This window comes from Brachyistius frenatus, unplaced genomic scaffold (genome assembly GCF_029030835.1).
Source record: "Brachyistius frenatus isolate BFR_SWC_R1_liver_20210118 unplaced genomic scaffold, ASM2903083v1 Contig_34, whole genome shotgun sequence".
Taxonomy (NCBI): domain Eukaryota; kingdom Metazoa; phylum Chordata; class Actinopteri; family Embiotocidae; genus Brachyistius; species Brachyistius frenatus.
The window spans coordinates 2,263,971-2,282,436 of NW_027210633.1; the positions used below are offsets into that span (position 1 = coordinate 2,263,971).

Genomic DNA, 18,466 nt, shown 5'->3' on the forward strand with positions numbered 1-18,466 from the left:
CTCTTGAACACCTTCAAATTGACTTTGTAGTATATCATGAATATGGGCATTCAGGAATTTAGACATTAGAGAGAAAAATGACCAAATTCTTCCACAGTTGTTGTCAATTATTATCTTAGGTTTGTGAACTGAGGGAGTGCAACACTAATCAAATGTTAGACTCCGAATCAGTTCAATCAAGTCCAGTCGTAGCCATAATACGGTGATGAGTTTGGAGTTGTGATCAGAAGTGAAAGCTTACGTCTGTCATCTACAACAGAATAAATGCTTAAGGCTTTTATCAAGGTTTTGGGTTTGGTTTGAATAATTCATTAAAAATGAAAAGTCTAAGAGTTTTGGAAGATGTCTACTTGCATTAAACACTGTGAAAATGTCTAAGATGGTTTTGCACGTTAGTTGTCAGGCGTTTCATTAGCATAAAGACTTCCTGTCTGACAGCCAACACAAAAACCTATTTGAGAATTACTCGACTTTCAGTTGCCTGAGATGTAACATTGCTCAGACACTTGATACAGTAGTTTATTTCTTTTGACATCTTCAGCAGAGAACATACAAAACATACAGAACCCTCTTACAGTATTAGTGCATTCACCTGCAGCTCAGACAACCATGGTGAAATGTAAAAGACTGAGCTGAGTTTATTAAAGCTTCAATTGGAGAGGTGTAACCAATCTCTACTTGACATGGACTCGATTTACCTGATAGGTATCCTGCTGGATATAAAGAGGAAATAGAAAACCGTATATTTTGACCAGTTTTTAACTGAGTGGATTCTCTTACCGATTGCGTACCAAAAATATACTAATATTTTAAGTCATGAAGGCAATTGGTTGTTGACAGGTACTGGCTATGTTTAGATTTAAAGTCACACCGCTACTGTATACAGTATTATCAAAATGCATCTGTTACTATAATTTAAAAAAAAAAATGGATAAAGCCAATATTCTTCTAACATGTATAGGCCACAACACAATTATACCAAAATCAGTTACTTGTATAGATACAGTATACAGTAGCCTCTAAATGTGTTGGGTAGGTTGAGCCACAAAGTGTGCTTGTATGCCATTTCACAGTAGTTGATAAAACTATAAATGTCTCAGTTCTAATCGAGGAAACTTAATGAAAAATCCCACTGATATTTGTAACAATCTAAATAAGTGCCATGTGACTCGGTTCTTATGTTTAGATAAAAGCAGAAAGAACAAGGGTCTTTTATGAAAGCTGCTCATACTAGTGCATAATTATCTAATATAATGAAATATACACATTCATATATACATATGTATATGTTTATAGATAGATGTGTTGAGACAGGGTTAAGCTAAAAAACCTCAGAGTATTAGTCCTTTGTGAAACAAAAAGCACAGTTACACTGCTGGGAACTTAAGTCAGTCTGACCCAATTGCTCGCCTGTGCAATCTCCAGAGAACTATTTTTGAGAGCAAATGTAAACTTCTGTTCTATTCTCGACAGTCAAACAGGCTATAACTCACTTCTGGAACAAGAAGTGAGTCCCACGAGGCCTGTAGTAGATATTGTTTACATTTGGGAAAGACCGTGCAGGGGTTCCATTTAAAGGTGTTGCTTCAGCAACCTAATCAAAGCCTGATTAAGGACCGGGATACTGAGGAAATGCAATGAGCTCCAATTAACGAGGTGATGGACTAGAAAACCAGCAGCACCCCAAGAGCCAAGAGGAGGGATTGAGAAGCATCGCTGTAGAGCGACCCGGTTGGCCATGAGCACCTCTGGTCCTCAGAGCAGCCACACATCTTGTGTGGAAAATCATGTGTGGAGTCCCATCTGGGATTATTTTGATCTGAATGCAGATTCCTACAAAGTCTTTGAGGGGATTTCATCTGTGCAGCGTGAAACTAAGTGGTAGTTGTGGTTTCATTATATATTTAAATATCACGCCAGCAAAAAAATTACTGACAAAATGAAACTAAAATAGACACATGTAACAAACAAAAAAAAGACTTACACAGCAACTGGGGCTCATTAACAGTGCCTAACAGGAAGTGGTGCAACATCCTTCTGTGCTGTTTTTCAAATGGCGTACTTGTGTATTTACATTCACTATTTTGAGTGCACAGGTGCCTTCACACTGTCAAATACAGAAACATGCAGTGCACTACAGGTACCCGGATGATTCACTCTGAACAGTCCAAAAAATAAGTGTGAAACGATGGACACTTTCCACCCTAAACGGTTGCTATCTTGGCTAGAGGAAGAGGAGGAAGACCATTCATGTAAAAAAAACCTTTCAACTTATGAGGAATCTGCAGCTGTTACTGAACATCACACAAAAGTGTTTCTTTTTCACTACTGCTGCTGGACAGAAGAATCAGTGTGTTTATTGAATGTGTTAAACAGAAGGCACAAAAACATGTTAATTTCTCTGTAAAATAATTAAAGCTGCAGATATGTTGGTGGGCGTTGTATTCACATGCGGAGGTTATTTCTGGTCGGTGCAGAATGGCAGTGTGCGATTTGAACATTGAGTATATATAAAAGTGGTCGTAGCTTCCGGGTCAAAACAATTAGGCAAATGTGGAAATGCCTTAAGCTGCAATACCACCAGGTGCCACTAGAGGTTGGCTCCAAGAGGCCTCCAGCTCCATAGACTCCCATTCAACTAGACTCAATTCTCAGTCAATAAACTTTCTCCATGATTTATCTCGGTTTGGCTCGCTAAAGTCGCTCCTTCTTATTAGTTTTCGGGCTGTCCATCTGAAAATAATCCCGTCATTAATTAGAAAATAAGCTTAAAAAAAAACGTGTTTTGGGGGAAATGTCTGTTTGATTGACAGGTCTGTGGTGCAGTCAGGTTACGGCTATCGGTGGGCGGGACGTAGTATCGGCGGGTTTCCAATCAGATCGAGTCAGATCCTCCGCTCGCCCAAATATGATCACTACCAGCTCCAAACCTCTCAGGACTAGCAAGATGGCCAAAATCCAAACTCGAGGCTTCATAATGGCCGTTTACAAACCAGTGGGTGACATCACTGCTGGTTGTCGCTAGGATTTAAAAACAACACTACCCTGTAGAAATCCCTGCACTATACAAGTAAGAGTTATAACATGAAAGAGCACTATTTATTGGTGTACTAAGTGAAGTATGTCATTTAGAACACAGCGCTGGTCATAGGTTGTGACTGGACATCAAGTCTAGCAGCAGTCAACTTTAGCTTCCCTTACCTGCCATGATGATGTGTATGTAACCTTAACAACCGTGGCTTATTTTAGAATTTGCTAAGGAATGACCTGTTTGTCACTGTGTTTACAGCAGAGGTTAAAAGAATCCAGGAGACAATTATGGAAAGTACAGAGATTGACGGATGGTGTGAGGACATGTCAACAGGATACACTATTTTCCAATTAACTATAGGGCTGACAATGATTTTTGTAGCTTGATTTTTAAGTGATGATCGCAGCACTTTTTCTGTACCTCGTAACTCCTTCTGCAGCATCAGGCAGCATTTTAAATGTAATGTTTTTCTCTGTTGCAAACACGTCAGTCAGAAACATTCCTGCATGCCGTGAAAGGGAAAACTATTACTGTAAAAATGTTTGCGTAGTTGTATTGGGCAATATAGATTCTGCTCTCAGTGGTTCTCACTGTCAGAATCCACACAGCTCAAGATCAAACGGGCCAAAGTGTTGCATGGAGCAGAACCCTGCAGACACATATACAGAGATCTAGAACAGCATTATGAACGGCAAGTCAGAAACATAGCCGTGTAACTGGATTTGATTACTGGGGAAACTGAACGGGAGAGAGGCTGGGGCACTAGAGTCACACAATGAGCAGTGTGGCAGAACCACAGGGTGATGATGATGATGATGAGCTGACAGCTTCAATGAACTGCGTGGCATTAAATGGTGAAAGTAATTAGCGCTAATTAGGATCAGCTGATGGCTAGCTGATGTGGCACGCGTCAATTCTGTTTCCCGCCTGAGCTCGTGGCGAGCTTCATTTGTGGCTATGCAGCCTATCGCTTCCTCATATTTAACACATGACATTGTTTTATGGAAAGTGATGGAACGGATTGTTGCCACAAGGGGGCTCCACGTGTGATAGCTACGCAGCGATGATCGCATCTGATGCGCACATCTGCAAGGACGTAACCGGCTGCTCAGTCTTCATGAAAGTAAAAGCAAGTCATGTCCACAAATCATCTTGGTTTTGTTTACCCACCCTGACAACCCTTGACCTGGACGGACGGGGGCACGCGCACCCTCCCCCCCCCCCCACACACACACACACACACACACACACACACACACACGCGTGCACGCACGCAAGCCACCTTTTCTGAATTTCCAATATATGATAATGACTGTAAAAAAAAACGCAGCCATAAAAACTCATTTTCGGGAATACAAAATGTCGAAAAGGTCACACTCATTAGGAGAAAAGAAGAAAGCGAGAGAAAACAAAAAAAAAAGCAAAAGGTTGGATGTAACAATGGGATTGCTTAACAACCTGACATTCAGATGTGCGTGTGTGTGTGTGTGTGTGTGTGTGTGTGTGTGTGTGTGTGTGTTAGAACTCCGGAGGACGCCGAGAGCAATCTTTTTCGGCCAGCAGCACCTCTCGAGGCGGAAGTGTCTCGCTCTGAGTGACCCCCAGCAGAAGTAGTTGTTATCAAGCGATAAGAATTTCTCATTCACATCCAAACTGCGGCAGATTGGCCACTGAACACCTCCGAGTCTGCCTCTCCAAGAGTTTGACTGCAGGGATTACAGATCTGAAATGTGCACACAGACAGTAAAGCACACTGTATATTTTTCTTCTTTCATCGAATATGTTTTTGAATAAATTCCGCCTCTTTTTCTGCATACAGTTTTCCTTCCAAAGCCAACACATCTATGTTCCAACTGGCTGGGACTAATTAAGTGAAGCAGCCGAGACGTACACATACCTCAGTGTCGGTTTTTCCAGAGTTTATAATTATTAGCTGGAGGACATGATTATACCGGCTCAAGGAATTACTGAAAGGAAGCGAACTGTGAGGCACTTGGTAACTGCAGAAAGCGTGGAAATGGCACATTGTGCTCGATTCATGTTACCCCCCCTGAGAACTGAAGGAAAAAGTGAAACGGGTGTAAAATGTGATGTTTTCAGCTCGTCACATTTGCAGGGATTCTTATACACTGCAGTTACATATAAGACAAGTAAAGGAAGACTAAAGAAGCCCCACAGTAGGTGGCATTGATGATACAGACTGGGAATCTTTCATTTTTGGGGTGCATGTATGATTTTCAACATCTTAATACGACACCAAAACTGTGTCTCTGCTCCTTGGCCAGCACCTCTCTTTCCCTCTTCTCGCCCACAGGAGCTCACAGCAAATCAGGTTTATTACAGTCTCTAATTACAATTACAGTCTCATAGGGGCCTCACAGTGGAACAATAAATGAAAATGATAAATGAAAATGGCAACCCCACCTCCAACCTTGGACCCTCAGCGAGAACAAGTAGAAGCCCTTTCAAGGGAACTTAATTAGGGACAAGATGCCAGAAGCCTTGGGGGGGTGGACGTCACAGAGAGGAATCCCCCTTGCACACAAGCGAGGGTGAATGTAGTGAAAGTTTATGTCCCGGATTTAGGTTTTGTTTTGACTTGCTGTTGCACAATTTCCTACTTCTGTCACAGATTTATTCAAGACAAATAAAGTTTAGATAACAAGGAAGAAGAGGTAAGTGAAGGCTCTGGACTTTTGTTTAGCAAAAAAAAAAAAAAAAAAAAGGGATTATATGGACTAGACACAAAATGAAAAATTATAGGATACTGACTGAAAAACAGTCCTTTAATTCTTATATTGGCTGTCTCGCTAAAGTTATTCAAGCCTAAAAGCTGCAGTTTTATTGGAGTCCCCTGAAGGTCCGGACCTTGTCGGAGCTGATATGATAACTGAAATCTCAGAGGTTTAGGCTGCTCATATATTACTCATGAAGTAAGTAAGTGTCTGTTTGGCTTACCACTTAATGTCCATCTGCATGAGCATCCAGCAGGAGCACAACTTTATAGGACCACCGCTTTATAAAGCACAATATTGTCAATTTTTGAATTCCAAAATGTAAAAAATGCTCCCGACATGTATCAAAGATGATGATTGACAGAACAAAACATAATTCAAGTCGATGCTATGAAAACTTTAGCTTTTTGTGATCCTTTTGCTAAGATGAAAGAGGCTAACTCTATTATGGATTTCCATGCCTAAGAATAAAAAAAAAAAACAACCACATGTAAGCAACATGTGTGCTATCTAACCTGAAATAAAGACATCTGGAAGAACACAGTAACTGCGCTCTGATATTCCTGCTACAAATCCTGCTGCTGCTGTAATCTGTCATTTGTGAGCTGAAATAAGTCTAGCAGGTCACTCGTATCAGTTTTGTCTATCCTTGACTGCTGTGATTTATTTAATCTTGTACGTAGCAGAGAACAAAATCAGGTCTGTTTGCTGCTCACACACACACACACACACACTTGGGAGTTGGCACAGTCTTGTACTATTTGCCGCTGCATGAGCAGGGGTTAGAGGTGACATTACCTGCCTCGCACAAGGGCACCTTCAGCAACATACTGAGACAAAGGTGATGTTTTTCCCTCTTCCCCAGCCCAGATTTTTCTTCCCCCCCCCACTCCCCATGCTCACCTCTCTGATTAGACCACACCGCCCCAAGGTCACAGGGTGGGAATGGATCTGCTCCCATTTCCTACTGCTGCAATGACTCAGATGAGATTGCTATATCACTGTCAGCAGCGGCTCTTAAGGCTTGGCATCTCTGTCAGTTGTGGTTGGACCTTGGGCACCTGCGTCAGTGCTCAAACCGCCAGAGCCCGCTAAATAAGTGGGCCCACTCACTGCTGCTTCTCGCCTGGGAGGCTTGTTGTGCAATAACGCACAAGAAGGAGAGAGAGAAGGGGGGGGGGGAGAAGAAAAAAATAAATAAATAAAAAGAGTCGCTTCCAGCTGTCGGGAGCATCACTGACAAGCTGGTCGGTTAACAGTGAGCCCTCCCGCAAAAACGTCCACCGCATGTCCATGTGGGCACTGATCGGCGTGACAGATCACCGCCTCTAAAGCAGCCCTTGGGTTCAGGGTTTGCCCCTCCTGCCCGGCACCAATCTGAGATGGGTAGAAGGAGGGGGCGGGAAGGTTAGTTTGAAGAGGGCAGAGCTTTGCGAGAGGACGCCGATTTTCCCTATTATTTCTCCGCTGGAAAGAAAGAAAAAAAAGACCCAAACCCAGTGTACAATAACAGCTGAGGGAGGAATCAGTCGGACCAAACGTCAGAACCTCATTAACTTCAAGGAAACCCAGCCGGGAGAGAGAAGAAACAGCAGGAAACACAAGTCTCATTGCTGCTGGTGAGATGATCTTTATTTATTTATTTATTTATTTTTTGTAATTATTGTTATTGCTTGTCATTACCTGTGGTGTGTTTCACGGTCTGGTAGGTTACGCACATGTCGCTGCCAGAATGATAGCTGGAGACGGATTCAAATGCGCTTAGTGAAAATGTTTCATTCACATGCAACAACTGCTGTTTGTGCAGCCACCGCAGTAGAATTGATGGTTTAACAGGTCTCCCTCGCATGCTGAAGTGGAGACGAGGCAGGTCGGAGGATGCGGTGCTGCATGCGTAAAGCCCGCTGTGATGGACATTCCGCCTGGGAATGAAGTATTGTTTGGACAGTGTACGCAACAAATGTGTCTTTCTTTTTTTTGTCTTTTTCTTTTTTAATTCGCTGGTAATGGCGGGTTTTTTTTTTTTTTTTTTCCTCGAGCTTGACTCGACTTCTCCGGACAGTCGAGCGGCAACACAATGCGACACTGTAAACGGCTCGAGCTGATTATTGCTACTTTTGCGTTAGTGGGCAATTAGACGATGGCGCGCGTGACGTTTAATAAAAAAAAAAAAAAAAAAAAAAAATCCCCACCTGCCACTGTCACTCCGGTCGCGTGCTGTGACCCCGCGTGCTTAAGAAAATCCTGTCAGAAACGAGGTACCGCAACCTGTGACAAGACTGTTGAGCCGAGGCTAACTTAACCTTGGAATGAAAGCCCCTGACAAAGCGAAGGGTCTGGCAGCTGTCTGCGTTTCCCAAATACAATGGATGACCTACTGCTGCCTTTCCTGTTACATTTTCTCCAAATGACAACTTGAACTGACAAAAAGCAGATTATAGGATGAGGACACTGAAAGAAAAAAAAAAAAAAACCTTCCATGTGGATGCCCGTTTTTCTATTTAAGTCATTTGTTTTTCTTAATAATTCAAACTCAATACTGTTGTGTGTTTCGGTCTAGCACATATAAAGACATTTTTCTGCCAAATATATATATATATTTTTTTAAACGAGTCCCTGTTGAAAACATTCCCTCTTCGTCCCCCTCAGCCCTCCTCTCTCTGCCATGCATGCTACTGTATCGACTGTCAGCAGACACATGCTGAGCAATGTCCAGCCGGGAGGATGTTCCTATCAGCCTGACGGCTTCAATAATTCAAATGTGCAGAAGTACATGCAACTCCTCTCCTCCCTAAAAATCAGATGAAAATGGGTCAACACAAAACTACACAAACAAAGAAGACACGCTGGATTTGCATTGTTGTTTGTTTGCTGCCGAGGAGGGTTGACACATATGGGCGACAAATGATATTCCGTCCAGGAGGAGTGCCGGATGGAGCCTCCGACCGAGCGTTTAACAGCTGATTATTTTCAATGCATCCGTGTATGAACAATGTGGTAATTAGCCCCTTTCCCATGCAGGCAATCATACTTCTGCATCTAGAAATGTTAAAAAATGTGTGTGTGTGCACAGGTTGAAAAGCAGGCTTGGCATGCAGGCACCTTAGGGGGGAAATATGGAAGAATTATGCACAAATTTCTTGCTTCATTTTTTTTGAATGCTTTTCAACTGGCCAGTGTCATAGGCTGTGCTCTGCTTTTAATTACTGGAAATCGTCCAGGTGGAGGTCACAAAACGTCATACACGCTGAAGATAATTCCACTCCACCCCACTCCACCTGAGGTTGCCACATCCTTTAAGGGGTTCCTCCTCTGCACATCACATATTGATGTTTTCACCACACTTCTCATTTAATGCAATGCACAGTCATCTGTGGCTCCTCACAGCTTGCTCCCAGCCTGCACGCTACTGCTCATAATGCGATGAGTCCCCAGACTCGTGAGTGTGACCACAAGTAAATGACTTTTCTCAGCCAGTTTCTTCATCTGTTGAGACATACGGAGCACAGAGCCCTCCCTTCCCCCCCCTCACAGTAAATGGCTGTGTGGTGGAAAGGAAGTAAACTCAGATTTATTGTCCAGCAGGGAACGTGTCAGGGAGAGCTGATCTTGCTGAAGGAGGAGGTGTTATCTTACCCGATAGCTACAGATGGATATGCTGTGTTTCCGTGACTTAGTGAACCTGCAAACAGCTGACGTGCAGTGATTAGAGAATCTGTTTTGTAATTGCTATTCTTGGGATTCTGCATGAAGATGCAGTCAAATAAAACACAGAGCAAAGACAGAGGCAGATTGTTGCAGGGATTTGCGTTATTGTTTCTCGAGGCACCGTTAAGGCATGATCCAGTAAAATGCAAAGTACCTCGAGTGATTACAAAATAAATGAGGGTAATGTCTCCCATTGTGTTAAGGGGAAGCGCTGTCTTATTTTTTTTCTTTTAAAGGAGGCAAATATTCTGCTCATAAATTAATACTAATGTTTACAACATGTTTTGGAAATTACTCGGTATGCTAAATAATGGGGTTACCCTCCACTCCACTGCTGTTTCACGTTTGCAGTTTAAGCTCGAGCCAGCCACACATTGCCCGACAGAGAAGTTGCCATTACGTACCGATATCCACCACACGGGTCAAGCTGAGGAGTAAGGCGTAAAAGCAACTGTCTGATGATGATCATGATAACAGCTGACAAGATGTAATCACGAGAGCCATCCACATACACTGAAGCCTCCACCACGATCATGTCAGTCGTGACCAATAAGCTCTGAGGGGGAGGTTTTACAGTTTGGTTCCACAGACTGAAAGATGACAAGAAGTGGAACAAAGCAGCACAATGAGATGCCATGTTGCCTTAATACAGACAGAGATATGCAGACACACTGGCTTCACTTATCCAGCGCAACCAAACATAATTTGTTGGATGAAGTGAAGAAATGGAATATGTTAAGCTTGTGGAGTGCTTAGAATTTTTCAAAATATTCCTCTGCTTCCAAGAATTTGACTTGCCTCATTCATTCCCTGCCGTGGTGAGCTCCCATCATTTCCCCGTTTGTGTGCAGGAGAGGGGCGAGATTAATCACTAAAGCTGCACTCACACAGGAGAAACGTCACCTCTGGACATCCACTGATATGCCATCATTTCTGTGATTGTCACTGATCTGATTCTGTGCAAATTTTCTGCCACACCTGTAATTTGTTACGCAAGAACTCCCCCAAACAAATGGCTTGTATTACTGTACAGGGACAGAGGAGTCCCAACAAGAACGATCTCATGTGACTGAACATCCCAGTAATTTAGAGAGGAAAACTGCATGCCAAAAACATCATAAAACATTTTCGACAAGTACATGAGCGGGGCACATCATCGCCTATTGTTTGATGAAAGACTGTTGGAGCTTCCCTCATTCAAATTGCTCGTTATATCATCCGAGGTCAGATATGTTATTTGAAAGTATATCTTTTTGTATTTAGCCATAGAGTACTTGACAAAGGCAGTTTTTCGTGGGCGTAGAGTAGCCTGCTCCGGGAAAATGATGAAAGGAAATTTGAATGTGTGCATTATTTTTTGCAAGATTTAGCACACGTGCATGTAAATGAATTCATGAGCGTTCATCCTCTAACAATAGCCGTCCTCCGGAGCACGTTGTTGTCGCCACCTTTTGTTTCTCATGCCCCGTTTGTAGTTTCTCGGAAAGAAGGGAAACCGACATGACAGAATCATAAGGAAAACGACAAATTGAAAGTTTTTCAGCTGTGGAGCCATTATGACACGTGCATGTTATTTTTGGAATTAAACTGTTTAGTCTGGTTTCATAGGTTTTGAAGCCATATGTAGCTTGAGGTTTCAGAAAACATAACACCACCTTGCTTTTGCTTATTTCCACCTACTCCCATAAACCATATACGTCTTTCACGCCGTCTGTGACCTTTAAGACTGAAAGTCAAAATCTCTCAAATGTCAGATTCTTCCAAGCGCCTAAAGCGTCCTATTAGGACCGGCTGTCCTGGAGAAGCAGGATGTCTGCAGGTCCTGAGAAACCACTAAAATGTCAGAGATTATTAGTCACATTCAGGACCAGAAGTGACGTTGATGAAAGATAAACGCTGCAGTTAAAACTGTAAAACCTCTAAAAATGTTGTTTGTCCGGTGAATAATTGCCCAAGTCGTGCATTAATCGGATCATCTGGCAGCGGAAGGCAATTAAAGCATTAAGTTTTGGACTTTTGATTGAAGCTGGCAGAGGAATAAAGGGTGTTTTAGTCCTTTCAAGGCAAAGACACTGAGTGGTCACATTTTGTTCCTGATCCAGATAAGCGGGGAAACATTGCTTGAAGGTTACTGGCAAAGACAGCCGGTGCACTTTTTCGTGAATCAAGGTGCGTGGCACAAATTGCAGTCGAGTATGATGCGTGCGGAGGGAGTGTGTGTGTGTGTGTGTGTGTGTGTGTAGGGGGGGGGGTTGCACTGATGGTGGTTTTGGTGCTGCAGGCACATAGAAATAGACAATTAAAGCTACATGGCCGCATAACCTCCTGTACATGTGTGTGCTGTCGTGTTCATATGAAGTGTAACCAACAAACTTCTGCTTTAACTACCATTGACCATCTTGGTCACAGCTCTACCTTGATTGCAATTATATATGTAATGCTTCAGGTGCTACTATTGTCAGACACATTGGGGGGGGGGGGATACACAACATCCCCACAGCTGTTGCCCTGGTAACCTGGCATTTTTGGCTAAAGATAGTGGAGGATTATTGGGAACCGAAGGTCCTGAGGGGTTTCTGTCCAGTCAAGAGAAGAGAGATGCTTTAAATGTCTTTTTTTTTGTTTGTTTAATGTACCTGAGTAAATTGTGCCAATTGTTTTAGACATATTCCTGACTGCGCAGACATCTGTTAAGAACACAGTGCAAAAATAATAAAAGTAAAATGATCAAGCATGTGAGAGCAAGGGCAAAATCTGACAGTGCCCTCTCATATAGGTAGTGTCCCTCGAGTTTGTGCTTTGAAGTGATTTGAACGACTGCGGATTATCTATCATAAAAAATGTGTACATGCAAATGACTCAGACATTTTATCTAACCTTTCTTTGCCTGGTGGGGCTGGCCTCCAGATAACACTCAGGCCTCACTTGTAATGTTAAATAGTGCATGCGGCAGTAGCAACGAACAGTACAGCACAAACAATTAATGTTTAAGTATTTTTTTTTCCATCATCTCCCTTTTTTACTTTTCCTCGTTATGTCATAATAAATAAAACATCTTTTGGTTTTTGACTGCTAGTCGAACTGCACAATCAATTTGAAGATGGGGCCTTGAAGTTTAACTTTGACTATTTATAGAGCCATCAGTCAAAAAATAAATCTCAGATTAATACATAATTACAATAATTGCTAGTTGTAGCCTTAGTGAAGAGTAATATTTAGTTGGAGCATCATAGTTTAAGCCGTCTTTAGAAGTCTTCATCACAGGTGACTGTTCATTGTTGGTTTCTTTTGATCGAGCCTATGTAAGAGGTCCCCAAAATGTTCAGACCATTTACCAATTAGTATAATAAAAAAAAAAAGCAGAATACAGGCACTCACAGATCAATATATAACCATTTATTGTGGGGAAAAAAAGACACGTTTTGCATTACAGCTATCTGTTTTTTTTTTTACTGATGATAAATTGTTATGTTGTGATCCGTGAGTCCTGGTATTTTGCTGGTTTTTTTTCATTCTCGTTACAACCATTGTGGTTCAAGGTTTGTCAACCACTTTGTATCAAACTACATATCACCACACTACCACTTCAGATATCAACAGTTTCTTTTATTAAATTATATTTACTGATTTAACCATGCAATAGAGAGGTTAAAAAAAACAACAACAGCACAAGGCTAATCAAAGACATCTCTAAATCAGAGTTTAGTCACTCAATCAGCAAGAGGAGGTGCGTAGAGAGCCATTTCACAATTTTACTCATTCCCATTGTTAAAATCATTAACTGACGAGTCCCAATACAACCGTGTCAAGCTAACGTTGCACTACGTCACCCTACGTGGCTAATCACAGATTCACAGAATCACAGCAAATTTTATTTCAAAAATATTTAAACGATATATTTTTACATTATTGTATTGTAATGTGATGCGTATATGTATTGACACCTGGGCTGGTTGGTGTGCAGTTGTAGTATAGTACAAGTAGTAGTGGTACAAGAGCTGTACTGAAAGACTTTTGTGCCCCCGTCAGGTGGAGCCTCATGGGCCTCTGGTGGTACACGTACCAGTTTGTGACTCACTGGCCTGTGCAAAGGATTGTAGCGTTTCTAATGTACATTTTTAGACAGAAACAACAGCTCCCTTCTTCATCTACTGTGACCACAATATTTATTTATTTTTTATTTTTATCACAAGCTGCCAGATGATGGAGGGCATTTCAATGTGTGTGGCTTGTGGCCACCTTCATGCTGCCTCAGCCCACACCTTATTACACCAGGTATAGAAATTTCCTTCACGGAGATTATTTTTACATCACTATTGCATTGCCATGCTCAAACATGCTGTAGGTGTCATTATAACCATTGGAACATATCTTTTAAACAAACAAGGGGATTTTTACAGTTTAAATTATTACATAAATTGTTCCTGTCAACAACAATAACTTGTACGATTTCTCAGCATTTGCCACAGGAAATTTGTTAGTCAAGGTTAGAGTGACTGACGAACCTAAATGCCTCAATAAACAGAGGGAGTCCGAGGGATAAGGATTGCAAAATACAGCGATCAGTCAAGGCAGTGGGGATGCAAGAAGAATAAATATGAAAGATGATGATGGAAAAAAAAAAAAAAAAGGCCTTAATTTCTATGTCGCGATGCTGGAACGCAGTTCATAAACTTTGGAGCTTTGACAGCAACAGCATGGTCACCTTAGTATTTAACCTTGACACAAAAGCCGTCAGGAGGCTCCTGTCTGAGGATTTCAGGCTGCACACGGGGCCCATAAGGAATCTGGAGTTCAGAGACAAGTCGGAGCGAGGTCATTCAAAGACTAGACAACATTAGCAGCTCTAAAAATCAATGCTTACACAGGCAGTGAGGAAGAAGATGCTAAAAGAGGGCAGATGTGGTTCTGTCTCTTTACTTGAAAGCATTGTAGCAGCTTGGATGAAGCAGGTGTTGTAGTATTAAAATACTCATTATGTGCACTTAAAATACTATTAGACACAACTTTAAAAAAAAAAATTGTGTATTGTTTTATATAAACTATAGAATATTCACAACTAACTGAAAGGCAGCAAAAACAGCAAGTACGGTTTCTAAAATGCTCTGACCCCAAAAGCATTTTTAACAAGAGAGCGCTGCTTTAGTACATTTGGTGTGACTATGAAAGCGCTTTGTAGACACAAAATATCATTCATATCTGAGGTTTTACCTGTGCCTGCCAGAAAAGCTTTTATTGACATGATATGGCATGAAAATATATTTTACAGACATGAAGGGCAGTTTCTAATACACTAAACATCCTTTACAACAGCCGAGGGGGGGGGGGCAAAACTATGAATACTGATTCAGTCCTGATTTAATCCTGAAGCTGGGGCCGTGCAAAGACTTGTATTCTGCAAAAAAAAAAAAAAAAAAAATGGTCACTGCTGTCAGCAGTGTTCCTTTGTCCTTCTAACTGCTCAAGAGTGATGAAAGAGGAGTGATCCCTTTATTAAACAGTACTTTAATATTCCTATCTGAACACATGTAAAACTCCGCCACAAAAGGCAGCTGACGGTTTTTCTGCAATCAGCAGGGATGCCATCCCGAAGTCACTGAGCTGACAGTCAGAGTCTGGCTTTGCCTTGACACACACTGTATCCATGAACATCACGAGCACCCACCCCCCCACCCCCACCCCCGCCCCTTGAACGAGCCTGACTTGAGGCCAAGAATGTGAACACAGTTCTCCTGGAGGACAGGATGGCTTGCAGCAGTGATTCTCTCCTCCTGTACAACCTGTCACAGGTTACCGTGGAGAACACGGCCTGTTCCAGCTCTGCTACATGGATATAATACGAGGGCAGGGGAGGGGCGAGATGACATTGTACATTTTCTGTCAGTGGAATTTTATTGCTGCGCGACTCTTTACTGATATTATCTAAGCAAATGTTTTGTTTAGATTACATGCGTCATTACCATATAGTTCAATGAATGGATACTGTATATAAGCCAATTCATCATCATATACACTGATGAGCCAAAACCACCGCTGCCTGAGATGCTGTCAGTCCTTTGTGTTACAGGTGGGCAATATAGATCTACAATATCACGATATGTCAGGGTGTTTCTGCTCGGTGTAATAAAACTCGATGTGTGTCATCAAAGTCACAATAAGTAGCCCTGAGGAGGGGGCCCTGTTGGCATTTCTACCACATACTTTTCTCTACTATCTATAATGCTAATGTAGCAAAACAATTTCCCCTTGTGGGATTAATAAAGTAACTAATTATCTATCTATCTATCTACTTCTTTCCGGTCCCTGCTGTGGTGCTCCCATCGCTGGCTGATCATTTCCTTCCAGTTAGTAGCCACTATAATGTCTCTTCAACTAGTTATTTGTTTCTGATCAGTTGTTATCCTTATATATGTTGTATATCATGCATCATCTTGCATTATCTTAATATATTCCCTATTTGCCTTACAATTTCAGTCAGATCATAATAATTTATTAAATGAACTATAAATATTTTGTTTACAATTCCATATTCCACAGAAGTTTCTGCATGTAATGGGCTTTTTGTTTACTCAGATCCCAGTCAGTTTTGTTATATTTCCACTAACCATGTAATGGCCTCAAAAAAATGCAGGAATAAGTGGGATTCAAAGCTTAATTATTATTTAAAAAAATTATAATAATAATAATAATTCAAATATGAACTCTCTTTCGGTCTTATTATTGCTTCTTCCTGTCTCTGTGTGCGCCCTCCTATTTTCAATGTAGCCAACTGAATTGAATTTTACCTAATAGGCGCACATGCACTAAAGTGGAACGGCCCTTTGCTCCGTGTTTAGTGTTGTGTGTCGAGTAACGGTCCGAGTTTTCAAGAAGTAAGTTTCCAGTTTTCAATTATGGATGAAGCGAGAAAGAAGAAAGCAGGACAGCTCCAGTGAATACAAACTCACTGGAAGCTATTGTTAGGAGCTTTACTGGCCTTGAAGTCTTATCAAAGAAAGTGCACGGAAATAAATTGTCAGTACCGGAGCTACACCACCAATTCAAACACAGTATCAATGGGGATGCTGGCCCATAATTAACAAAATGACAAAAATATTCAATGAGTGTTTTGTCTGTCAGCTGGCTAATTTATTGTTTCTGCTCTGGTCTCATCAGGCTGAGTTTTCTATTGATTGAGGTTTACTATTTTGTAATGTGTATGTTGTGTATAATTGTTTTTTGAGTACTTTTTGTGATAACAAGCTCCTTCGCGGCATTTAATTGCTTAAAATTTGAAGGAAAAGATGACACTGTTCTGTTGTGAACAGACTCTGCATTAAGTTGCCGTTGCCAAATAATGCATGCGGGTAGGACATGAAGGACTCAACAATAAACTGCAGAAACTCCTAGAAAAGTACAAATAGGACTCACAATATCTCTCTCGATCTGGCCTGGCTCTCCTCTGAATCATAAAGAATTAAATACTCCAGCACACATTGTCCACATGTTTTATTTTAGTCAGGGACTGTGGGGGAGAGTTTTGTCTTACACAGCCTTCATATTCCCTAATATTTCAGATATTGGTGTTTCTGCTGTGTATCGCAGCAGCTGTAAGAGGCGTTCATTTCATCTGGAGCACAGAACTTTGAAATGTTCACGTCTTTGAACTGATAGTCGAGAATGATAAGAACAATGTATTCATTCTGAGCAGCGCCTCGGGAATTGAAAGCACTCGCCACTTTGTTTGGAGCATCGCTTGCCGTTTATTTTGAGACCAGACTGTGATCTCACTAGTTTATTTTGTATCACTGGTACAAAAAGAAATGAAAGCTACCATCCCTATGAGAGACCACAAAAAAAAAAAAAAAAACAGAGCTAAAATAATGAGTGATGATTTCAGTACAAGTCATTACATCACCATGACTCAAACTCTAAAGATATGATTATAAGTTGATAACCTGAAAGTAGTAACTATTCTACATCTCAAGACCAATATTGATACACCATTTTCCTAAAAGATTGATACCCTTAACGAGCGTGTAAAGCAAATTCCGAGATTTGCTACTAAATACAATATATATATGTGAAATGAGTTGTGAAAAAAACATAAGTTTCTCATGTTTTACACATGGGACACGTGATTACGACACGTTTACCACATGTTGCAACAATGATAACATGGAGTAAATATGTGGAAAGGTTTTCACATAGGAATCTAAATGGCCTTCACACATTACAACATGAACATGTTCCAAAACCACGTTTCTCATGGGCAAAATACATGTTTCATATGCGCACAATCACGTGTCATACAGTCACGAGTTTTTGCTCATGTAAAATTCACGTTTTTTTCTGTAAGGGTAGTCATTGTGTGTATCGATGTGACCTTTATGAAGCGATATTATGATTGCCCTTCTTCAGCAAATAATAAAAAAAAAATTAAAAAACGGTGAGAGGGACAGGGTGATCTGTTTTAAGTCCCCATCAACCTCTAATACTATTTAGTATTCGATGGGAGTCAGATTCTCCTCACAAATGCTGAGAATCATAGTACAATGTTCATACTAGTCGATCACAAAACAATGGAGAAAACAGTCAAATGTATGACTTTAAATGGATGTGTATCATTCTGGAACACGACGTGCTTAGTTTAATATTTTTGAGCCGGCAGCACAAACATCTGTTAAACCCGTCGTTGATTGTGAGTTCAAGTCAATAAACATGTTCTCTCAATGTGACAGCAATCAATTCACTGTTCAATTCCCCTTTTCTAACTAGTCAGCTTAGATTAAGTCAGAGTTAAAGATATTGGAGTGACATGATGTAAAACAGTGATTGCGCCTCCTCTTCTGGTTAATAGTGTGTACTATGTACACATACTTTAAGTTATTTATGTTTATTATATCTAATCAAAATAATCCTCTTTATTTCAAATCCACTTTGCCTCTGATTGCACCACCAAAAACCTGGAAGTATGTGACCACATATGCGACCAGAGACGCACTCAGCAGCG

General features: G+C 41.2%; 1 protein-coding gene across 2 annotated transcripts in view; it reads left to right on the top strand.

Moving 5' to 3' along the window:
* Positions 1-6,953: 6,953 nt before the first annotated feature.
* gabra3 (gamma-aminobutyric acid type A receptor subunit alpha3) overlaps positions 6,954-18,466 on the top strand; it is a 95,836-nt gene continuing 84,323 nt past the window's right edge. Inside the window, exon 1 of one of the 2 annotated variants that reach the window (XM_069700637.1) lies at positions 6,954-7,385. The gene's annotated coding sequence lies outside the window, so the exon portion shown is untranslated. The remainder of the gene's footprint in view (positions 7,386-18,466) is intronic. The other variant, XM_069700638.1, reaches the window with a different exon arrangement.